The sequence below is a fragment of the Canis lupus genome, chromosome 1, assembly GCF_048164855.1.
Source record: "Canis lupus baileyi chromosome 1, mCanLup2.hap1, whole genome shotgun sequence".
Lineage (NCBI taxonomy): Eukaryota > Metazoa > Chordata > Mammalia > Carnivora > Canidae > Canis > Canis lupus.
Genome location: NC_132838.1, coordinates 60,071,287 through 60,097,319, shown reverse-complemented (window position 1 = coordinate 60,097,319; position 26,033 = coordinate 60,071,287). Strand labels below are relative to the sequence as shown.

The 26,033-nt window shown below is 35.9% G+C and overlaps 1 protein-coding gene and 1 long non-coding RNA gene across 7 annotated transcripts in view; one reads left to right on the top strand and one right to left on the bottom strand.

Moving 5' to 3' along the window:
• Positions 1-26,033, top strand: part of MAN1A1 (mannosidase alpha class 1A member 1) — a 166,628-nt gene that overhangs the window by 71,385 nt on the left and 69,210 nt on the right. The window lies entirely within an intron of this gene.
• On the bottom strand, positions 12,975-25,948 carry LOC140636618 (uncharacterized). 6 transcript variants are annotated; one of them, XR_012033845.1, is made up of 6 exons: positions 25,858-25,948; positions 22,931-23,140; positions 19,841-20,057; positions 19,412-19,611; positions 16,806-17,013; positions 12,975-13,264 (listed from the first exon to the last, which is right to left on the bottom strand). It is a non-coding gene; the product is annotated as an uncharacterized lncRNA (long non-coding RNA). The 6 variants fall into 6 exon arrangements; XR_012033848.1 differs by lacking the exon at positions 12,975-13,264 and adding an exon at positions 16,258-16,544; XR_012033843.1 differs by lacking the exon at positions 16,806-17,013 and having other exon boundaries at positions 12,977-13,264.

Here is a 26,033-nt window from a genome sequence, read left to right as displayed (position 1 = left end):
AGTCTCCGCTGACAAACCGTAATTCATTTAGATTTCACAACAACCCTATAAAATAAGAATAGGTATTTTTATCCTTATTTGATGGAGGAAGAAACAGAGCAGATTATTAGGGAACTTGACCAAAGGCATGCAGAGTGGCGGAGCTGGGCTTCCAATTCAGGCATTCTGGCTAAACAGCTAGAAATTAGGGATGTCAAACATACCACATAGATGTAGTAGGCTATAGCCTGAACTCATGAGTCATCAATAGCTAAATGATAATTGAAGGAGTGGAAGGGAAAGGGGTTCCCCAGAGTATATAACATACGGAGAAAAGAGAGCCTTAACATGTCAGCATTAGGGAGAAGAGGGGACTAGAAAAGAAGACCGAGATGTGGTGGTCCCAGAAGTTAGAGGAAAACCAATAGAATGTGATTAGCCGAAAGAAAACATTTTGAAAAATTAAGAAGTATTCAGCTGTGCCAAGGGCTTCTGCTAAGGCAAGTTGTAAAAAAGACTGAAAAGTATCTTCGGGACATTGCAAAACAGAGGTCGGGTGACTTTACCAAGAATACTTTTGATTTGAGTAATAGCAGAGAATGTAAATTGTTTTTGATTGACAAGAAGGTCTTTAAGAAGGTGGAGAAAGGGGGATCCCTGGGTGGCTCAGCGGTTTGGCGCCTACTTTTGGCCCAGGGTGCGATCCTGGAGACCCGGGATCGAGTCCCACATCAGGCTCCCGGCATGGAGCCTGCTTCTCCCTCCTCCTGTGTCTCTGCCTCTCCCTCTGTCTGTGTCTATCATAAAAAAATAAAAAAAAATAAAAGGTGGAGAAAGATGGGATTCAGAGGACAGATGGCCTCAGGAAGGGATCCTTCCTCCATTGCAGAATGAGAGTGAAGGAGAAAATTGGCATGTCAGTGACTTGGTAGATTTGGTGGTGGAGATGTGAGATAATTATCATCTGATGACCCCTGTTAGCTGTATGAAGAAGTAGAAGACAAGGACATCTGCCAGGACTCAGAGAGCAAACAGACATTGAGATGAGTGTGTATAATATAGAATTATCATTCTAGAAAGGGTTGACTGGAGAAACATGGTAGAGTTTCTGGCCAGTATCTAGGTTGGTGACCGTGATATGGTGGTATCGGTCCTCCTAGGTGTATATTGCTCAGGAGTTCATATACAAGTATGGAGAAGGTAGGTGGTTGGTGGTAGTTGTGTTTTGCTAGCTAGATGTGACAGAGACAAAGGAATGCATGGATTTGGAGATACTGGCAAAAATATTGTTGGAATTACAGGCCATGATGTCCAAAACGAGTGTAAGTGTGAAGAACAGCAGATGAGTATGGAGAGAAAATGGGACTGGTTAAATGGCCTAAAGTTTAGTTAAAGTAGCACAAGAGTGGTAGCATTCATTTACAGGTGGCTGGAAGCTCTGGAAATAAAGGCTATATAGTGGGATATATGAATAAAAGATTGGACTTTCTGAATTTTTTTAATTATTTAAATTTGATTAACATATAGTGTATTATTAGTTTCAGAGATAGAGTTTAGTGATTAATCAGTTGTATATAACGCCCCATGCTGGTTACATCAAGTGCCCTCCCTAATGCTCATCACCCAACTAACTACCCCATCCTCCTGCTTACCTCCTCTCCAGTGACCCTCAGTTTGTTTTCCACAGAGAAGAGTCTTGTGGTTTGGCTCCCTCTCTGATTTTATCTGATTTTATTCTTCCCTCCCTTCCCCTGTGATCCTTTGTCTTGTTTCTTCTACATATGAGTGAAATCGTATGATAATTGTCTTTCTCCAATGGGCTTATTTCACTTAGCACAATAGTTCCATCCATATCATGGAAAATGGTAAGATTTCATTTTTTTTGATGGCTGAATAATATCCCATTGTATATATGCACCACATCTTCTTTATCCATCCATCTGTCAAAGGACATCTGGGCTTTTTCCATAGTTTGGCTCTTGTGGACATTGCTGCTGCAAACATTGGGGTTGCAAGTGCCCCTTTGGATCACTATGTTTGTATACTTTGGGTAAATACCTAGTAGTGCAATTGGTGAGTTGTAAGGTAGCTCTATTTTTAACTTTGTGAGGATCCTCCATACTGTTTTCCAGAGTAGCTGTACCTGTCTGCATTCCCACCGACAGTGTAAGGGGGTTCCCCTTTCTCTGAATCCTTGCCAACATCTGTCATGTGCTGAGTTATTAATTTTAGCCATTCTGACGGGTGTGAGGTGGTATCTCATTGTGGTTTTGATTTGTGTTTCCCTGATGCTGAGTGATGTTGAGCATTTTTTCATGTGTCTGTTGGTCATGTGTAGGTCTTTGGAGAATGTCTATTCATGGATAAGATATTTTAAAAACGAGAGCTTTGAATGATGTCATGATCAGGATAACATCAGGCGACTAAGTAGTTAAGGAGGGATTTACCAGAATCTGTCTGCATGGCTGACTGTGTAATATATTTTAATTGAAAAAAACTACAATGTAAAAATTAGTCTTTTTAAGAAAAGTGCCAAGTATCAGTGAACTTATTTTTAAACTTGATTAGGTATAATGTTTACATTCTATTCATAAATGTGTGTGAAAATATGTACTGAACACAGGTTGCTGTTTAAACAAAAAGAATTATTCACATAATATGAAATTTACATATAAGATTGTTGGACAAACATTCATGACTCTAGATGTTAGTACAGATGATTATAGTTGACATTAGACATGTCAGCAACACATAGCTAATTAGATTTAATGCATCTCTATACCTATGCAGAGCAGTTTCTTTTAAACTACAACTAGATTTTATCTATGATAAATGTAGTAAATTTGATCATGCTGATGTGAATTTATTTTGGATTTTCTTTAAGAATTATATCTTACCTACTGTATGAAACTGTTTGATTTCCAAAAATTTGCTTTGGCAAAATTGTTATGATTTGGGATTTAGTTATTATTATTCTAGTCCATTTGGGCTGCTACAACTGAATAGCATAGACAGATGGCTTACAAACAACAAACATTTATTTCTCCAAATTCTGGAGACTGGAAAGTCCAGGCCAAGGTCCTAGAATATTTACTGTCTGGTTAGAACCAATTTTCAGGTTCGTGGATGGCCATCTTTTCCATGTGCCGCCTTTAAGTCCTCTAAAGATTTCATGTATAAAGCTTTCTAGTGTTACCTTCTTATGATGTAGATTTACAGTTTACATTTTTTTTTTAATTTTTCCCTTTAAAACAGTTTAGAAATGTTGGCAAATCCTAGGGTTAACCATTGTAGTAACTGAATCCATTTCTACTACATTATGAAGTGCTTCTAAGAGATCTGCTGATATACCTGAATATGCTACCATTAATTGTACGTTTGAAAGCAAACAGTTCATCTTATAACTTAAATGAAAATTCTTTTACATTGATGATAAAATAAATGTAAGGCTTGAGGGTAATGTTTTTAACTTAATAATTGATCTTTATTTTAATTTGAGGTATACAATTCCTCTAAAGCAGTACAAATAGTGATTAATTCCAGGGTCCTGCAAAATGTGGACATCCAAGAGCTTTAATGGTAAAGGCATAGAATACAAGAATTTTTTCACAGCTCACTATTCTAAGCACTTCTTTTCTTTTTTTTAAATTTTATTTATTTATTTTTTATTTAAATTCGATTTGTCAACAATTAGGTGGAAGGTTAGGGTTAGACCAGATAAGCACAGTGGATTGTCACGTTTGTCTCTTAAGTTCCATATGGTTGAGGCATTTACTTGTTTGATCTTATTTTAATAGATTTTTTTTAAGTTTTTGATAGTCACAGTTCTAATTTGTAATCACTGTTAACTTCTGTGTCTCAATTCTTACAGCTAACATGTTATATAATTATTAAATAGGGACTTCTTACTTTTAGTCTTCTATCATATCACAGACTTCCTTTGTTTAACTAGAAAGTATGCTTATTACTCAGTTTAGGTTTAACTATTTCAGATAACTGTAGCATTCATTTTGCATTTCTGCTATCTAAACTTTATGACCATCTAATGCTTTCTGACTAGGCTTAGAAGAATACTAACCCAGAATTACCTGGCTTGTAGTGGACCTTAAGCTCTCTCATCTCATCAGGCACGCAACTATTGACACATTTGTGATTCACACCTTTATTCGGCAAATATTACATGCCATCTATGATTATTTTGAGCATCTTTTATGTGCCAGGTCATGTTCCTGTCTCTGGAGGATTCAGCAATGAGCAAATTCAACAGAGTCTCAGCTTGCATGAAATGTACATGATAGTGAGATAATATGATAAATCAGTTCACAGGATAATTTCAGATAGCAATAAGTACTATGAAGAAAATACAAGACAATTGTGGGATAAAAAGTGATAGAGGAGTGGGAAGATGAGATGTCCCTTAGGTTGAATTAGAACCAGGACCTAAGTGACACCACTGAAGATTTGGAGAAAAGAACATTCCAGAGGAACTTGAGAGTTGATTGATAATAGATTCTTCTCTTAACTTTGGGATGAAGAGGAAGAGGAGGGCGGCAGTGGTGGTGATGATAATGGTGGTTATAAGACTGTTTTTTGATTATCATGTGCCAGTATCAATACCGGAGAAATTACATAATCTCTGTGTTGTGGATACACTGAAGCTGTGAGCACCTGATTCCTGAGTCCCACAGGAGCTGTTGGAACTGGGTTTAGATCCTACTGTCTGCTCCATGACCCGGCCCACATAGTATTCTCAAACCAGAGTTAGTACCACAATCTTTTTTCCTTATTCACTTGCTCATCTTCTCAACATCTAAACTTCATATAATGAGCTAGCAACCATCTTCTATTACCTGTGAAATCTTTCACTTCCTGAACAACAAAGAATAATTGAAGTATGAAAACTAAATCATGTGATAGATTTATAGCACTTGTTACATTCATAACACCTGTGAGACTATAACAGATTTTTATTCAAATTGTGTTTGAAATGATTTATTCATTGCATTCATGTCATTTTCCTAGAGACAACGTTCTTGAATTTTTTTCCAAATAGTTCTTTAATCACATTCTTATTTTCCTTCTCCATGTTTACATTCCCTCACCTTCCTCATCAGTAGAATAAAATGCTTCTCATTGACCAGTGAATTCATGAAGCAGAAACCTTCATATATAATATATAATAATATATATTATTATATATACCTTAATATATAAAAATATAAAATATATAATATATAAAAACATATTTTAAGTAAAATTTATAATACATAAAAATATATATACCTTAATATATAAAAAATATCTATGTGATTTTAGCATCAATCTCTTTTTACTCTGATTTAGTATCAGATACAATTCAGAATGATGATAAAATTTATATTTCATTGTGACACTGTAATGAGTAAGGTATACATTCACTTTTTCTTTATAAGTAAGGCACACACTGAGGATGTTAGTATTTATTTGAGAACACTGAATAATGTAGATATACATAATTTAGAAAAAGGAATAGTATTTTAAATGTTTGAATCCTATTTTCTGAAAAATAGCAAGGAGAAAAATAGTACCTTATCTTTTCAAATGAAACTAAAATATTTTGGTTTTATTAACAGACATAAATTGTGAAGGTTTACCAATACAATTGGAATGCTTTTATGTAATTAGAGAATTCCAAAAAAGGATTTAAAAATAGCTGGTAAATCTGCCATATGTTGACAGCACTTGAATAAATTTCTCCTGACTATGAATAAAAATTTGGAATTCTATTGCCTATTTGCTTTTTCTATTGTATTCACTAAACAAAGAGAGGAAGGAAAACTCAGATTTATTGTCATATATCAGAAAAGTGACTGCCAAAAATGATTAACATACCTACTTATCATAATCATTAAAGATTTGCAGTGAACCAGCATTTAATGGAATTGTTTTCCTTTAATTCTGTTAACTATGATCAAAAGACAGGACTCAAAACTGGAGGCCCCTAAGGATTAACTAAGTTTACATCTCATGACCTAGCATTCTGCTAGTTTTTCCTAGGTGTTTAGGGATTTCCTGGTGCCGCCTCTCAAATAATAGAGTTTAATCAGCATGCAGATAAATGAGCAGTCCTCACACTTCTAGGTAATGCCAGTCTCACTTCTCTGCTGTCTCGTGTTGCCCTTCTCGCTAGTTTTACTTCAGTGTTTTTCTTCCATGTTCAGACAGATACAGAATAATAACTTAATTTATAAATACTCAATGTAAAATACCAACACATCAACTCCCCTGCCCCCACCCCTTACTATCAAATTAACAAAAAACGAAAGACTCTGTTAATACCCAGTTTGGTGAGAGTAGAGCAACAATTCACTCAGGCTGAAAGGAATGTAATTTGATATAATTGCTCTGAAAAGCTATCAAGTATATGCATATAAGGAGATCCTTAATAAAGATATTTATTTAGCTTCAGTTATTCCACATTGGGGAATCTATCCAAAGGAAATAATCCAAAACATAATCTTATTATGTCTAAAGCAGCTAAGAGATATGTTTTATGTACTCATTGAATAGGAGGAGACATCTTTAAAAAGAGAATGATGGAACAGATCGTGAAATGCCCACACAACTGCATACTGTGCAGCCATTAAGATTTATTCTTGCTCATTTTTTTAGTGACATGGACAGTTATTGATATCAATAAAGCAAAATATAAAATTTCATGTATAATATGATTTCAGCTATGGAAAACAATAATTACATAAGAAACTTCTTAAATATAAATAGTATTTTCTTCTGATTGGTATATGATTTTTCCTCTGCCCTTTTGTTTTTCTATACAAAAGAAACTAGTTAGTTTCTATACATTAGAAACTATACTATACATTAGAAACTAGTTAGTAATAATCTTACAATCAGAAAAGCATTAAAGAAAAATTATAATAGAGTTGGGAAAATAAACTCATTACCAAATTTTTGCTCCTAAACATACTCAGGATTCAGTTGTTCTAGACTCTTTTAAAATTTAAATTTTTTTGACTTTTTTTTACAAGAATCTAGCCTGTAGAGTCTTGAAAGTCACCTTTTTCTCTTTCTGACATCTGTTTCATAAAGAAAATGACTTTACTCAGTGATAATTGAATTTCGCTCTTTATAGTCAATTTATAGATTTCCATTTCAGATGGTGGTTTATTTACAAAACATCAATTCAATGTTAATATTGTCCTCAGTTCACACAGAGATAGAGGTGACACAAAGCTTAAGTAAACAGATTGGTCATAAACTCTTGCAGTCTCACATCCAGCTCCCTCGTCTTTGAATTACCAAGAGCAGTTTAAAAAGACAAGGGCTAATTATAGTAACAAGACTTTTTTGTTACACATACACACACACATAATTCAACCTAATGTGTGATACAAAATACTATATAGAGTATCTCATATTCTAAAAAAATATATGTGAATGAGAAATTTCTCTGCATTTTCCATCAACCATTTAAAAAGCAAAAGAATAGAATTATTTTTGTTAAGTGTATAGATTAAATAAAGTTTATGTTCATTACTAACATAGAAATCTAGAAACACTGAGGCACTTGGCACAATCTGTGACTTTTTCTCTACAGGATCTAATTGCAAAAAGGTATTAGGGAAGACATAGCAGAAAGCCTTTCTCCTGTTGTTACAGCAGTAAATATCTCTTAAGAAACTTCAAAAGCAGTGCATGCTTGTTTGAGGAAGAAGAAAGAGAAAAGCTGTTGAGTAATAAGCCAGGGAAAAAAAGAAAACCTTGTCTGAGAGATAAAGGAGGTGACTATAAAGAAGGGAGCAAACAGTCTACCAGACACTCAGAGGCTTCTCAAATCAAAATCTAGATTCACTTTATGATGGAAACCCAAGGTAATTAGCAACCATATTTTTAAGACTTGAATTATTTTGCTTTATTTTTTAAAGTCTAAAACAATTATGATTTTATGACTATATGATATGAATCGATAGAGCTTAGTTATGGGCGTACAAGTATTAGAAGTTTCTAAATTTTTGAAATATGACTTTTAAAAATATTTGGGGTATCTATAGATGTGATAAAAAGTCAACAATGTCTTTTCTTTCTGGATTCTCTACTCACCTGAAACCGCTGCCTTTCCTTCCAGTTATGGGCTATTTACTTGTCTGAGATGCTGTAATGGGAGTAGACTTTTCTATAGTGATCCTGAGCCTCTCACTACTTAAAAGTGTATTTGTAAGAGAAATTGCCAAATTTTGATTAAACAATTTGTAAATGGGCTACTTGAAATATTCATTGTATGGAGTTGTCCGTCTAATAAACTTAAGAAGTAGCACTTAGGAATGTAAAGAACCTTGTTTTTAGAATCTGGAATCTTGTTTGCATGTTGACTTTACCTTGAGCAAGCCCTTTTATGACTTTCAAATTTTTTCATTGATTTCAAATAAATGTATAATGTCTTTTAAGCATCCTGTAAATCCAGTGTTCTAAAACTATGATACATTTATTTTCAAGTTTACAGAATGTTGTAAGTTGAAAGAGGGCTGTGGTGGGAGAAATTTTCTCCCCATATCTCAGATCTTCTTAACTCATTCTCGAGTGTAAACACAATGACTGCTTCTGGTGTAATGTACTTAGGCTTTGTGTTGTACAATGCTTAGGCAGCCCAAGTATGTAAATCCCTGGGAATGAAAAAGCAGCAGCAAAGTTGGACATCTTCATGCCCTGGAAAAACTTTGTGTTCTGTGGAAAGGAAATGCTAAAAAGCAGAGAAGCACTGCAAAGAAAACAATAAACTGCTATCAACACAGACAATTAGGAGCACGCACGGATTCTTATGGAATAGATACAGTCTTAACTCCTTCCCAACCTGAAATTTGAATGCAGATTGCTTTCCATTATTAATAGATAGAAACTCAAAGGGAACTCTGGCAGCTGTAACAAAAATGAGAAACAAGACTTTTATATTTTGTAAAACGGACTTTCAGGTGCAGAGGATACAGGCAAACTCTTATCAGCATGCAAGAAATTAGAGAATATTGTTTCCAGGAGTCTTTCCTAATAAATTCACTGAAGAACAAGCTTGAGTCAACCAAAATACCACATCGTACGATTCCATTTTTATGAAATGTCCTAAATAGGCAAATCTGTAGAGACAGAAAGTAGATTAGAGATTGCCTAGGACTGAAGAGGCTGGGGGGAAATGGGGAGTGACTGCTAATGGATATGGTGTTTCTTTATTAGGGGTGATAAAAATGTTCTAAAATTTATTGTGGGGAATCAATTTAGTGTGACTATACTAAAACCACTGAAACGTACACTCTAAATGGGCAGATTGTATGATAAAAGTGTTAAAAACATTGTAGTTCTGAATTTTAATTGGAAATATTAGTATGAACCTATGAGCTATTTTGTCTTAAGCATGCATAAATATGCATTTATGTGGGTATATGTCTATCTGTATAACCACATCTTTTAGGCATGAAGAAGCCTAAAAACAATGATGAATTCAGTGGTCATGAACATCCCCAGCACCCAGACTAGGTCTTAAATTCCTATTTCTTACTAGCCAGTGCTTCTTGCAGAAATGCCTAAAATAGAAAATGTGCAAGACTAGCTTGAAACAACTCATTAAACCAGATAGCAAGGACTACAAAGTAATGTCAAAAGGACTCAGGAGCCAACTTAAAAGAGGCTTCCACCAGCAAATACGAGAATTTTATTTTAGTAAAAATTAGAAATGTAACAGATTAAAACCCATTTAGTATGTTTAAATGGATAAGTTCATAATGATATTAAAAAACAAAAATAGTTGATCACCTTCAAAACAATGACAGGGACAACTTTTGACCTTGAAAATCGATAAAGGAAAAGAAAGCATTTATCTTCCCCTTTCTGTATGAACTGTGTTACTGGTAACCAAGTAGTAGATAAACAGTGTCTCTTAATAAAATTATTTCTGTTAAATGAAAATAAAATGATCAAAGTAGAAAATCACCCATTTTTTTACAACCCCTGAGGATTAATGGATGTAGGCCATGATGACCAACAGCTTCTAGGTTCTCAAAAGGAGAGCAAACCACATATGTGCCTCCTGATAAAAGAATATATCACCTTGAGTCTTACCAAAGGGATCAGGTCTCTGGATCCAGCTTTTAATTTGTCAAAAATACGAAGAAAAGAATGTTGAACTATACTACACATGTGTGTGCATAATGTGGTTCCTATTGTTCAAATAACTCAAATTTGTCCAGATAAATTTGAAGGAAAAGAAAGGGGAAAAGAGAGAGTCTGTGCTTTAAAAGAGGCTTAAGGAACACCTGGGTAGCTCAGTTGGTTGGGCTGCCAGCTCTGAATTTTGGCTCAGGTCATGATCTTGGGGTCCTAGGTTTGAGCCCTCCATGTTCCGTGGGGCATCTGCTTGGAGATTCTCTCTCCCTCTGTACCATTCCCATCATGCTTGCTCTTATTTGCATGCTCGCTCTCTCTCTCTCTCTCTCCCTCCCTCCCTCCCTCCCCCTCCCTCCCTCCCTCCCTCGCTCAAATAAATAAATCTTTAAAAATGTATAAATAAAAATAAAAGTTAAGGTTTAAAAATTGTAGTTTTTTTTAAGTCTAAGGATGAACCACTTGGTTGATAAAGAAATAGAAGAGAGTACATACCAGGATGTGGTTATTTTTGGAGAGAAGGAAGGAGCAGTGACTGAGATGGAACACATGGAAGGCCTCTAGTAGGGCTGGAAAAATCCTGTCTCTTGACCTGGATGGTAATTACTAGGATATATGTCTTAGGATATTACACTAGACTATACATTTTGTATGTGTGTATGTATGTAGGGGGTGTCTGAATCTCTGTGTGTCTTTAGAATTTAAGTTTTTAAATAAATGAATAACAAAACAATTGCCCAGAAAGATATTTATGCTTGGTGGAATCAATTTGAGATCTTGAGATCTATTTTGGGTCTCTTTCTCTCTCTAAAAGAATGTTTAATATATTTGAATTAACTTGACCCATATAAATTATAGGTTATATTTCAGACATAAAACAAGCAGAGTTCAAAGATAAAGTGTATGTAAATATTCTACATGTCTTAAAGTGCTGGTTGAAGCAGTGTTTTGATAAACAGCATTCATCTTTTTACTTTTTAAAACGAGTCACCCAAGGAACTGGAAACAGTTTTTTATTTACCACTTTTGGGTGTGATAGTAGTAAATGTCCAAGTCATTTCAAGCAACTGTCTACTCAATAGTATGCACTATGACTAACATGTATAGAGAACACTAAGCAGTCTTTTCATTTATTCATTGTCATAACACATGCTACATTTGGTCAGTTATTCTGAAACTTGGTTTCAGTAGCATGTAGTAATGATGGTCAAGACCATGGACTCTGGCACCAGATTTGGGCATTCATATCCCAGCTCTACCTTCTTCTAGTTTTGTGTGAACGTATTGAGGGATGATAACCTTTCCTACCTAAGAGGTTTGTTTAAAGGATTAAATGACTTAGATGTAGACATGCAGAAAAGTCACTGGAATATATTGAATCCTATATAAGCATCAGCTATTACTAGTTGGCTCAGATCATTTATGCAGTTTTCACAGAGGTCGTCATCCTAGTGTGGACAGTAATAGAAACAAAGGATGTTCAGATTTTATGGTTTATGTATGATTATTCACATTTAATATAGTTAGCATGTTAGAGATAACTTGGAGTGAAATCTCTTTACATTCTTTATGTCTTGAAATTTTATCAGTTCACGGTATAAGGGTGCATTATTGCAAGACCTATAAAAGAGAAAGATGTTGAGTAAAGAGGGAGGAAGGCAAGAAAGCAAAGAAGGAAAGAAAAGAAAGGAGGGAAGGAAAAAAGGAAACTCACGGGGAGAAAAGGAGTTGCCTCAAAATACTTGATTTGCGGTTCACTTTCCAGAAATGCATATATGTACTGTGATTGTAATTAGTTGTGTGATTACTTTATTTAAATACATTTGCATTCCTTAGTGGAAAGTCTTCTTCAGGATTTTTTTAAGTGTAAAACTTATTCAATGAGCACGAAACTAATATGTTAATTTTACCACCTCCCCTCCCAATTTGGAATTCTAATCAGTCATTGATAAATGAAGTTTATCCTGCCCAAAGAGTTTGGAAAGGCCCGGGAAAGTTTTTAAAGGTTTATGTATTTAAATTTTTCAAGTTTCCTGAGGGATCTAGACATCAAGAAATATTTACAAACATCCACTAGTTTCCACTTCTTTCCTGCTGATTTTCCTTGTTAAGAACTTTAATGAAAAGAAGTCCAAAATACATCTTAAGAAAGCTGTACATACATCTTCTTCCCACCATTAACATAAGACACGCCTCATTTTACAAATGTTTCTCAATTACATTATTCCTGATATAACATTGCCATAGCTCTTACTGTCAAAAATAATTGTGGTTCTTTTATGTTTTCAACCTTGTATGATCAGTCCTCTGCTAAAACAGGGTTATTTTACCTGTGAACTACCACAAATAGATACAAGAGCTACTTTACATATAAACGTCCCTTCAAAACTGAATACTATTGTGTGCTGATTTGCAACCGAGTCTGTATGAAGGGAGAAAAACTGATAAATGCTGTGTTGTGAACCAGTAATTAGATTCTCAATGTGGTATAAAGTACTCACAGGAGGTTTGTTCTCAGCCTCATAAATTTGACCATATCTTTCCATTCTAATGCTATTAAGTGACTTAGAGACATGACTAACACTAAAGTAAGCTCCTAAACCACTGCGGCAAGCGCATATACTGAAATTATGCAGTGATGACTGCCATTCATTTAGGAATTGGCTGTCCCATTTGCTCTTAATATCAGGCAAACAGCAAATGGAGAGTTAGCTGTTAAACTGTGAATTCAGGGTCATGTGGCTTAATATCTCTTGTGCAATTTGCTAAACTTAAAGATTATTAAAGATTTTCACTTGGTTCATTGCAGAAACCGTGTAATACCTGTGGTGTTATATAAATATTTGGATGAAAGTTTTGTTTCCAATCAATTTATTTCTCATTCTTTTTGAATTACCTGAGTCCACTTACATTCAGTGCTTTTCAAACTAGCATATATCCAAAGCCCCAGGAAGGCTTATTAAATACAGATTTATGGACCCCCCTCTGAGTGTTTCTGTTTCTGTATTCTGGATGGGAATCTGGTATTTGCACTTCTTGCAAGTCCCCAAGTGATGCTGATGCTGCTTGCCTGAAATCCATCCACACTTTGAGAACCACTGACCTCATACCATGAAATCGCTTGCAATCAAGAGGATTCCTTAAAAAAAAATAAAATAATAAAATAACTAAGAAAATAGACATCCAGATTTGGCTGTCACCATTGTTTAGGAAAGCCTGTCCTAATTTATGACATCAAGTATATTGAGGGAAACATTTCCTCTTTTGGGAGTCCTGATGAAGCTCCTTTCCTAAAATCTAACAAACATTGTATCAAATGGAGTATAAGTTATTTGGGGTTTCATTTATATGAAGTAAAACTCTATAGTTAAATAAAGCAAATAGAAGAGCCCTCTCATAATCCCAGAAGAATGTGTGCACGGATTTCTGTCATTACTCTCTAATATTTAATGAAGATTTTTAAAGCCTTTTGAAATCTTATTTCATCCGAAGTCCAAGATCCAGGTTGGAATTTGTCAGAATTTTTGTTTTTATTCTTCTGTCACAGCCCCTAAAAATAAGATAGTTGCTACTTCCCATGGATTTCTGTTATTTATCCTCAACAGTAGTGTCTTGTAGTCCTTTAAATTAGGGCCAAAGTTACAGTACTCCACTCTCTATTTTGTTAACAGATGAAATTTTCGGCATTCGTACCAAGTTTTTATCCAGGGCATCACCCTTGTTTTATATTAGAAGAGCTTGACTCCATTTCTTTTTCACCTTGATTCTGTGGGTCTGCTGCTTGGTCCTTAGACTGGACTTAGGACTGCCAGGCATCTTCTATCACTTCTGTTGGACTCCTTTTTTATCCTTGAATGCCATGTTTTCTCCACTTTGCTTCACCTCAGAACTGTGAGTCCTACTGTCTGCCTCCCCCTCAGCTTTACTGAGATATAACTGACTTACAACAGTGTGTAAGTAAGATTTACAGCATGATGATTCAATGCACCTATTTATTGTGAAATGAGTACTGCAGTAGCATTAGTTAGCACCTCCATCACCTCACATAGTTTCCATTTCTTTTTTGTGGGGAGAACATTTGAGATCTACTCTTAGCAGCTTTCAAGTATATAATACACTGTTGTTAACTACAGTCACCGTGCTGTACATTAGGTAGCCAGAACTTATTCATCTTATAACTGAAAGTATGCATGTACCCTTTGACCAACATCTCATTTTCTGTACCCCTTTTCCCTCGTAGCCCCCAGATCAACCTCCATTCTGCTGTTTTTATGAGTTCAGCCTTTATAGATTCCACATACAATGGTATCATATAGTACTTGTCTTTCCTTGTGGGTTTTATTTTTTTAAACACGCAGTGCTACTATCTCAATCTTTCCATTAAAGCTAGTTCTTCTGAACAGATCTAATCAGTTCCTTAGCTTACTAAGGGTGATTCCCATTTGAATGATAACCTTCAAGATGTTGACCAGGCACAGAAGAAAAGATGTATATATGTACATAGATATATAAAAAAAAAAAAACCCACGTGAATTAAAAATCTTCAAAAACACGTAAATGAGAACTTTCTCAGTAGAAAGTATACAGATGTCTTTCTACATATCTCTGATGCTTTTACTGATTTTATGTGGTTAGGCTGATGGCAAGAATTTGTCTACTATCTTGTGTAGTACTCACAGCAATATTTGTTTCTTCTTCATTTTCTTTTTGGAGAAGAAATGGAAGTTATTACTTGATCCTTCATCAAATACTACTCTGTATCATCAAATATCACACTACTCTGGACATTTTTCCAGAGTCACACTTCAAAAACAAGTGTTATGAGTCATTGACCACAGCTGTCTTATTTACTTATGTATTCCAAGTGCCTCATGCAACTCCGCGTGTACTACATAGGTACTCAATAAATATTTGTTGAATAAATGAATTGACATTTTTTAAAGGTCAGAATTATAAAAGAGGTCTCTTTCTGAACGTTCCTAACTTGGAAAGTTTCCACTATGTTGAAGTGTGTGTATGTGTTTGCGTGTGTGTATGTAATAGCTTTTAAATAGCTTTGGATAGTACAAGAGTGGCCACAATGGACAAGATAAATTATGTTTCCTATTAGTTATTATGTTTGTGTTGTAAAGAGGAAATGCTTCCAAGATCATTTCAGTTTGTTATTTTTTAAGCTCTTCTAGTAGAAAAATAATGAATAGCATAACATTTTGATATCCTGATAATGATTGTTATTAATACAAGAATTGAATTATTGATGGTAGTATAAGAATAGAACACTGGTCTATTAAAATATGTAGTGTTGTCATGAAATAGGAGATACGAAAATATTTTAGGACGTCTTACTGTAAATGAAAAATATTTAAGGCACTCAGTAAAGTGAACATAATACAGGGATGGCAAACTGCAGACACACCCATTCATTTACGTTTTGTCTGTGGCTGATCTGATTCTACCTCTCTTGTTAGTGAGTGAATGAATAAGTGAATGCCTTCTGAGCAGAAATTCTGCTTTCAAACACTTAAAACCTGAGGAATTAGACATGTACAGTTATTTATACAAATAAACATGTACAGAGATGTTCATGCTACTGCTGTTTATAATATCAAGACAATGGAAATCTAAGTGTCAAGTAACAGGAGTCTGGCTAAGTTCTCGTGTATCTATACACTGGGATACTATGTAGCTTTTTTAAAGAAAAATGTTACAAGAATGTATGCATTTATATAAAACAGGGATCAGCAAATTACAGCACTCTGGCCAAATTCATCTGAGACCTGTTTTTTTTACTACCAGAGCTAAGAATGGTTTTTACATTTTAAAGGATTAGAAAAGAAGAAAAATCAAAACCCAAGAGAGAGAGCAAGAGAATATATATCTGACACTTAACTATCTGACCCTCTACAGAAAATGTTTGCTGACTTCTGATGCAGTGTTTGATGTAGATTAAGCTGCTGCGGATGGATTTAAAACATTACAAAATGTTTATATGGAAAAATGCCATTTTTCAAAAACAATCCCATTTAGAAGGATAGACACTTAAGATGTTAACAATCATTATACGTAGGTAGGTAGGATTAATGGGACTCTCTTTTTTCTGTTTGTCTATGATTTTTCAATAATGAGAATATATTCACTGTATAATAAAAAAGAAAAATTTAATTTGGATGTTTGGTTTAAAAGAATGGGAGATGAGCAGGAATTTCTCAGATGCAAAGATACAGTTTCCCATTTTGCAGATGAGGCAGCTGAGGCTCAGAAGTTAAATCTGCTTGCTCAGGGAGGCACAAAAGTAAAACAAAAGTGGCACTGCTGCTGAATTTTTTGTTCACCATCACCATTTGGTAACTTAAAATGTTCATCCATCAGCTGACATTGTTAATTTTGAACTATGTGCCCGAAAGCAATTTAGAAGTGTCCTTTATAGGATAAAAGAGGGTTATACAGAAATCAAAACTGCCAGATTAATGGGATTAGATTTAGAATCAGATGGGTTTACATTTACTTAGAAGGAAAAAGGAGTAGCTTACACTCTGCATTTTTTTTTAAATAAGCAAACAAAACCTTTGTAGATGTAGGTATTTAGTTCACTTTGCAAATTTGTAAACTATTACTACTAAATAATGTCCTAAATCACTGCTTTTTCATACCTATAGAGATAATAATACAAATTCAGTCACCTGACACAAAAAAGGGCACATTTCCTGAAGCTCATACCCTTCACCATAAGATAAGCATGGAAGAGACATTTGACTTCTCCTCGGGCTCTGGTACAGACAACTGTCTACAAAATTAGTCGGCAGTTTAGAAGGAGAATAAATATACTGCAACGTTGAGGAGTGTTCACTGTAATGCACGGATAGCCAATCACAGAAGGAAGCAGTATGGCTGTAGAAAGCAGACATAAAAGCTCAGCAGTTTTTGGACCATTTAGTGTATGGACAAAAAAGCCTAATATCCTTCAATTATTCCTGAGGGAACCACCGTCTTATCGCAAAGAGCAATGATGATAGTAACTATCATTGCTCTTTAAGAAGCATGTGTGCATTTAATCACATTTAATCATCTTGTGATTTGGGAAAATGATTCCCTGTTCACATATTTAGAAACTGAGGCACAGGGCAGCCCCTGTGGCGCAGCAGTTTAGCACGGCCTGCAGCCTGGGGTGTGATCCTGGAGGCCCGGGATCGAGACCCACGTTGGGCTCCCTGCGTGGAGCCTTCTTCTCCCTCTGCCTGTGTCTCTGCCTCTCTCTCTCTCTGTGTCTCTATGAATAAATAAATAAAAATCTTAAAAAAAAAAAAAAAAGAAAAGAAACTGAGGCACAGAGTGGGTTAAGTGAGTGCTCCAGATCTACTGCTCTGTCAGCAGATGGCAGGGACCTGGATCTCTTCATCCCAACCCCGTGTCTGCATGTGATGCAGATGCTGAGTCAGCAAGACAGGATCTCCCTGCACATTTCGCTAAATCAAAAGAACAGATAAACATGTGTTTAAAACCAGTACAAATACAAAGGTTATAAGCTATAAATATTTTGATGTGTTTTAGAAGTGAGATTTGGTATCTGGAAAAATTCCTATCGTAGAATGTCTCAGAACTAAAAAATGCCAAGGAATCATAATATATTTGGAGAGACGAGGCTGTCATTTTCTTATCTTTCTATTGGGCAAAGGTTACCAAACCGAGATTTTGTATATTTCTAATGGTTTGTGATATTCAAATGGTTTGGGAAAGAACAGTCCCTGTTTGAACACTATGATAGCACATATTAACAACCGTTATGGATTCCACAAATTCTGTTAGAAATCATAGCCAGATAGGGTACAATGCTTTTCTCATTTCCTGTCTCCTTAGCAGGCACTATGTTTTCTCAAAAAGAGTATTTTCTTTTTGATGTGAAATGTGTTTTCAGGCAGTATGTGGCACACTTAACTAATATGAAATATTATTAGCAATATACTGCACGTTTTTCAACACTTCATGTTGGTGAATTGCCCATTTTTTAAACCTAAATTGAGATAGAACGAGCAGCTCAACAGCCCATCTTTGAGCACTGTCAAGGCTTGAACTGTTATGCTGTCACTTATTATTCATCAATGTTTCAGAAGTTAGAACATCTAAGGTAACAGGGTGCTGGTATACCTACGTGCCACAGCTGTTAGAACTTCCATGTTGAGTGAATGTTATGAGAGGGACACTTTCTATCGTCATCCTGTTTACTTTCTCCAGCCCCTGTACTGTCCCCCTTACCTGCACACTAAATATACTTTCTTCTTGAGAAGCAGGTTTTTTTGGGGGTTTTGGGTTGGGTTTGTTTTGTGTTTGTTTTTTGTTTTTGTTTTGTTTTGTTTTTGAAAAACAGTTTTGTAAAGGACCTGAATTATTTCTCAGGATCTTTCCTCTATCACACTGCCAGCATAATGTTTCTTGGTGTTGTCATTTATGTATCTTTGCCCCTTACAACTCAGAAAATTTTTTTCCATAACCAGTGAGAATTCCTGCCTTTCTCCCTGCTGCATTCCTCAGGACCCTGATTCAGAAATTCTTCCACTTGTAAATGGGAGGCACTGAGGTGATGAGCGTTGGGACTTCCTTGACCCAGTGATATGCTCTTCTAACCAACACTTTAACTTCTTGTCCCTGCAAGAGTAATGAACCTCTGTGACTTCATCCACCATTTTCTAGGTCCCCTTCATCTAGCTCTCTACCCTGTTCTCTGTCAGGTTCCTTCCTCTCCCCTTCTGCTTGATCTACTGTCCACACAATGACACAGGCTGTGTACAAACAGGTACGTACCTACCCCCAAATACACACCCACCTGCACCCAGGTAAGTGCCACGTCTCCAATCTTACCTCACCTGCGGGACCTAACTCGATTTCTTGCTATGTTTTATTCCCATAGTTACAGCCTGTATCAGTGTAGCCTCTACCTAGATGTTCATATTATTGTTTTATGGTGTGCATTTTATGTGTCTATAGTTTTATACACCTGGCTCGCCTTCCTGGTTGTAAGTTCCTTGAGACCAAGGATCTTTTCTTTTCTTGTGTGTCTCTCTTATAGCCTTTATTACATTGGGAAACATGTAGTAAGTGCTTCTTAAGTCTTAAAATCAGTTTCTGTGGAGCAGAAAAGTACCTCAGAGAGTATCTTGTCTACTGCCCTTGTTGTGCATAACAGAAAATTAGAGAAGTGAAATGATTCATCTTCACTGTGACAAAACTGAAAAGTAGCAGATCCTGAACTAAAACCCAGGTCTCCTGATTGCCTCTTCAGTGGGCCTCTTACCTCTTACCAGGCCACTTGACTCTGCCATATGTTCAGGGAAAACACAGGACCAATTCCAGGAGTAGGTAGGTGGCAGTGGTTTCTGCCCACATGGATACTGGCAATGTCTACTTTAAACAACAGCCTAAAATTCTCCCTCGTATTCCTCCTCAGTTGTCCTCTTGCTGTCTTAACTTTATAATATCTTTCCTCTTCAGGAGCTAGGGAATGAAATTAGAGCCCTCAGGAAAAAATCGGTACCAAGATGCGATTTTATTAATTCATTTACCAACATTTATTCATTTTGACTAGGGGATACTATAAAAGCAAACTTTTAAAAAAAATCACTGTTAATTTTTTCATAAGAATAAATATTTTTGACAAGCTGGCTAAGCCAAAAATGCCTCTTCACAAGGGTATTCTATATCCATATTTTAAAATTATACTTACTGGAAGTTTTTATTTCCTTTCACTTAAACTCTGTACTTCCATACAGTAGAAAATCCAGTCTAAGGTACAGTTACATTGATTCTTCTTCATTGTAACTCATGGTTACTGGCAGATTAGCATGCATAACGTTTTTATTTTGAATAATCCAGTTGAGAGCTCTTGGTGTTTTATTTTTCAGGAAAATGAAGATTACTCTCTTCATCTAATTGCCTAAAGACTAAAAATTGAATTATACTGAGTCATAGAGAAGAAAAACAAAACAATTGACAAAAGCAGTCATCTAATTTATAAATTCAAAAAATGAAGTTCATAATGCAATTCAACAAATAAAACAAAATTATTCTTATTTAGAAAAACTTCAGTTTGGGGTTTTCATTCGTTACAGTGATAATGCAAAGATTAGAAAAAGGCAGTGAAAGAGGCGTGCACACATACATACAAGAGACACACAGAGGAGAGTTTTTCTGGATCAGAAGAATTACTCGTCTCTGGGGTGGCATGAAGCTGGCATTCTCTTGTCTACAGCTATTATGGAAGTATCCCACATCAGAGCATTTAATTAGGGGACTAGGGCCTCTGTAAACCTCAGTTCAAGATTATCGAACTAGATGACTTCTGATTTCCCTGCCAGCTCTAAATTTCTGCTGAATTAACCATTCTTATGTATCTTTATTCAAATATTTAAACCTTTAGTAGTTCCACTCTAAATTAAAAAGCCAGAGTAGTAGCTCAATAAGTACTTATTGGTTGAATGATTAAATCTGGCCCATATAATGTGTGTTAATCAACTCAGCTAACAATATAGGTTATTTCAGTTATTTTCAGCCAAAGATATTTATCATATCTATGGCATCTTGTGCTGAAAGCTTTATGTAGTGAAAATGAGTAATAGGTAAATGCTGCTTATACTAATGGGGAATTATTATTTGATCTTTTAACAGTGAAGTTTTCAGCATAAGCATTTGAAGAAAGGCTTTGATATTGATTGTGTGCTTCAAACTGAAGCATGTCTGAACTGAAACGAGTTCTTCCAGAGCCAGAGCCGTCTGTTCTTATCCATTTCCTCTTTCCTTACTCTTTGGCATGTAAATATTTCTGTACAGTTCTTCAGGGATCTGCAAACTAGAAAGGCAAAAAAAAAAAAAAAAAAAAACCATACATCTTGTTTACAGCCTTGTCTAATCCTATCTGTGAGGGTAAAGAAAAAAGAGAAATGTTCTTATTTGATAGATTCTAAAAGCTGAAGTTTTTTAAACATTGATCAAAAACAGCAATAAGGCTGTGATGATGTTCCTTAAATGTAATGAAAAGATATAGTTTTGGTGCTGTTATCTTGAAATTCTTAAGTTGAGACCATAAAAGTTTTTTTTATTATTTAAACCTATTTGTTAGCTACGTGCTTGAGAGATTATTTTAGAAGCTATGTCATCATATTTTACCACCTCATATTTTACCACCGTTTTTTCAGCAAATCATATTAGTTTTGATTTTTTTGCTATGGATATAATCAGAATCTCTATGATGCAGGATCTTTTTGAAGATTTCTTCATAAATCTGAAGATGGGTCATAAGATGTCTGCTCATCTCAAATTGATTGGTGCAAGTTGCATGAAAACTTTAATTTTAATGGTCGTTTTTTTAAAAAAGAAAATATCTTCTGTTATCAGCATGGATTGCATTTTATTAACTGTCATTTTTCTTCTTGCTCTCATTATAAAATCCTCCCCATCAAACATAAACACTAGTAAACCCTGGAAACCAAGATTGACTAAGAATTTAGTGGCAAATTAACATTTCCTATCTTTATAAAAAGGATAATAGTTTTTGGGGTTTTGCCAGTTTCATTTTAGTACTAGCTTTGTGACTTCTGAGTACTAGTTTGTCTATAAATCAAAAATAAAAATCACCAGCCCCCATCTCCCATTTCACTGGGGAAACTGAGAACCAGAAAAGTTAAGTGATGCCCCCAGGTCTCACTTTGAAACAATAGCAGATTCAATCCTAGTATCCAAGTGATACCCAGGTCTAGTATTACCTTCATCTTGCCGGTGCCATTGGAAGGAGCACTGACGTACCATTGAAGTGTGCTTTTTGTGATGATTTTCCTTTCAGCACATTGTCTAGAATGTGCTAGTTAAAACTTAACTGTTCTTTAGAATGATTTGTGACTCTCCTCCTTTTCTTTTAACAGGATTAACTTTACAGGCTAATTGGGAATTCTATTACGTAGAAGGATGTTCTCTTTGAGAATCTAGATTTCTATCTCCTCTCTTCATGTCTCGGGAGGAGATATCAAACATTAAGAATTGGGATCGACTCAGGCTCACATATGATTTCATTTAAAGTATCATCATGTTAATGATTTCACCCAAAACTCTTGCTGTTGTGCCCAAGGTTGCGACTCCACAGTATTTGACATAATTAATTACTTGCCTGCATTAGAAACTAATAGAATATGATGCAGTATTTTGCAAGCACTAAAATATCAGTGGTTTCTCATTACAGTGCCCTGTATATTTATTAATATTGGATTGATTCATTCGTTTATTAAATGAACATTTAATGAGTACCAGCTACTTTCCTAGATACTAGATATATGTCTATAGCAACAAAGAAGACAGTCAATGCCCTCGTGAAGCTTACATCTAGTAGGATTGCCAAACAATAAACAGTAAACTAATTAGGGATGTGATAAATAGAGGAACAGAAATATATAAGATGGTATGATGAATAGGCAATGAGAATGGCTAATTTTATGTGGGGTTAAGAAAGACCTCTCATAAAAGGGGACACGAAAGCAGATTCCTGAGGCTAAGATTGAACTAGGCATTCAGAGAGCTAGGGAACCTGCAAAGGCAGTCTAGGGAGCCTCAAGATAGAAGGGTCACTGTTCCCTATCTATTAACTGAAAATATAAAGATCCTACTATACACTACTCGTGGGAATACTGTGGTGACAGCAATAAATTTAAATACAAAATGGCCTAATGGGGTGTGGAGGGGAGGCCTAACCTGAGTTGGATATGTATAATAGGCAATGAAGGAGAAATGGAAGTCTTTTTCTCTACTTTTAGAAAGAAAAGAAAATTACCTGGGTGTACAGGCAGTCACACAAGCATTTAGAGATCTGTATCTTGCTTTCTGTAATTAGAGGCTATGTTGTGTGATGCCAGTTGTCAATGTAAGGAGATCACAGAAGGCAAAGATTTTGGCCTGGAGTTGGGAGTTGGCTTGGGCCTTGAGGTATGGGCGAATTTGGATTGGCCAACAGGAGGCAGAAGAGGGTGTTTCAGGCTGAGAACTAAACAAATAAGTGCAGTAAGGTGGCGCCACCAAACATTTTTTTAAAAAGTATGCAGAAAGAGATGTTAACTAAGCTTAATGTGGTAATCATTTCATAGTATATACATGAATCAGATCATAATGTTACATGTCAGTTATATCCCAATAAAGCTGGGAGGAAAATCATTTTTTTCAAAAAAGATAACTAAACAGGACTGAACTTCAATGAGCTTGAGACCATGAAGACTCAAGCTGGAGCCAGAGTGGTATTTGAGAGAATAAAAGATAATAGATTGGTCTGATTCATAGAAGTCATTGAAAAGTTAGTGCACCTATTTTATCCTGATGTTTTAGACAAGAGGGAATAATAATGATTGTTTCTTGAACAAGAAAATCATAAAAAGAGAAATTTGGTGATATAGTTACAGGTTAATAGGGACAGGAGGGAAAATCCTGGAGGATGGGAGACTAGGTAGGAAGAGGACCTTCTTTTTTTATCCTGCCATTTCATGGTACCCGGTGATGAAAATGTGGACCATGCTCATATCATAGAAAGGGAATGAGCTGTATATGAGACTTTTTGGGGAAATGAACACTGACACTTGATGCCTAAAGAGCGATAAATCAATAGTCAATATGCCTGCTCTCCTGAGCCCCAGGGACTGGCTGACCAGTGTCATTGATGGAACTGGAGAAGTTTGCCTGGAATGTTAAGTGTCACTTTGGACATATTAAGTTTCAGAAGACAGCAAGACACCCAGATTGTGATGTGAGCACACAAGTAGAAGTACAGAACTAGAGCTAATGTGGAAAGTCAAATTAAGAAATGCAAACAGGTGATGAGAACTGAGGACTTAGCTCTTGAGAATGAGTGCTTATGATAAGGGTATGCATTATGGGGTCACAGTACACAAACAGCCTGAGTAGAAGGTACCAAACAGCAGTGGGATAAAAGCCAACACAAGAATTTCAGGCAGCAAAATAGGGAAAGTTCTTAGGGAAATGCCATTATCATTATCGCGATAATGATATAAGGAACCTTTTAATGTGATTACTACGGGTCCTAAGGTCTTTCAACATAAAAACACGTTCCTCCCCACAACCTTTAAAATAGCAAACGCTATTGTTATCCCTACTTTATAGATGAGAAAGCTTGGCACGGAGGGTTAAGCAATTTATCCAAGATTACACAATTTGAAGAAGTTGGAACTGAGATTCAAACACAAGCATTGTGTTTTCAAAGCCTGCATCCTTAACCTCCCACGCCATATGGTTATAATATCCACGATGGTGTTTTAATTGCATCGTTTGACTTCCATCTTATGTAAGTTTCTTGAAAAGGAGTTAATTAATTAACAGTTTAAAAAGTGGAAACTAGGAAGTCAACAGATGGCTGGACAGTGATTGGATAATCCCTTTCAGCAGACAAGAACATGGAATTCTCTAGGGTAAGGCAGAGAAAAGGAAGAATAGAGCTTCTGGTCTATTTTTTCTTTCTCCTCTCTCTCCATATACTGTTAGCTGTTGAAATGGGAAAATCGTCCACTTTAAAGAGAGTGGGGGAATTTTCTAGTGCTTTCTCTATACTGTAAATGTCTGTGTCCTTATTTTTATACCAGGAAAGATAGTTTATCTGAATTGTCAATCAAAAATTTGTATTAAAAATCATTGCTTTCTTCATTTTCGTTAATAAATGAGAGATTGCAAAAGAGTAGGGTTTCTGAAATAGCATCAACATGGGCATTACTAGAGTATATTCAGTCCGGGAGCCCAAGGTCCTGCATTTCTCTCTGGAGAGACTCAGGTCTTAGAGCAGGAGTTACGGACTGGAACCCTTCCCTCTGGAGAAGATACACAAGACTTCTTTGACACTGGGTTTAAAGAATGCTTTCCCATTGCCTGGGAGAGGACTTTGTTCCCATTTTCCATACTTTTCCGGGTTCCCCCAGCCTTTCTGACATCTCCATTGTTTAAGGAAAAGGCAGAAGAAAATAGTTCCCAGCCCTCCAGTATAAGAAGGGTAAGGCACCTGCTAGCTGCCTCATCTGTCCTGGGGAAAGCTGGAGCAGGTCTTCCTTTAGAGACTGTGAATGGATGTCATCTAATTACTCTTCTTGAAGCACAATCTGCTCAAGTGAAGTGGCTGCTTAAAAACTTTCAATATTTTCCCATTTTAACAGAGTAAAATTCTTAGCCTTATATTTAAGACCCTCCGTGATTTGGGCCCATGCAGTGTATGTCCGACCTTGTTACCTGTATGCTTCCTTTTTTGGTTGGGCAAGCTGACCTATTCCATTTCTACTCCATGCCACCACTTGCCTGTGGCTATGTTTACCCTGATGCCTACGGGGGTGCCTCCTCCACTTTCTAATCTCTAGTATCACTGCCCCCCCCTTACGTGCTGCAGACAGTGTTCATCCAAATACTGTCTCCACTGTGAAGCCTTACTGAGCTCATCTGAACTCCCAGATGATTTTATCACCAGTTCTCATTTTATCTATATTCTAGATATTTGTGTGCATATATTATCTTCCTTATACATTCTGGGCAGAATTTGTACCTAATTTAACTCTGTATCATCCATTTCACCTACTCTTAACATCAGAGGAAGTTAAAACATAAAGGTCACTTGCAATAATATGTCTTTTTTAAAAAAACTTCTCCTTTCTCCGTGCCCTGGTAAATAAGTGAAGCTAGAACAGGACCAGGTCTCCCAATTTTCAGCCCAGGACTTACCCTCCAACAGCAGTGGTTCTCCCCCTGGCTTGTGTTTTAGAATCATGGGACATCACCCATGGTGCTTTTAGAAATAATTCTGATCTGGAAGCCTCAGACTATAGAATTTAGAACCTCAGGAGTGCAGCCCAGACATCAGCATTATTCAGGTCTCCCAACATGATTCTAATTGTACA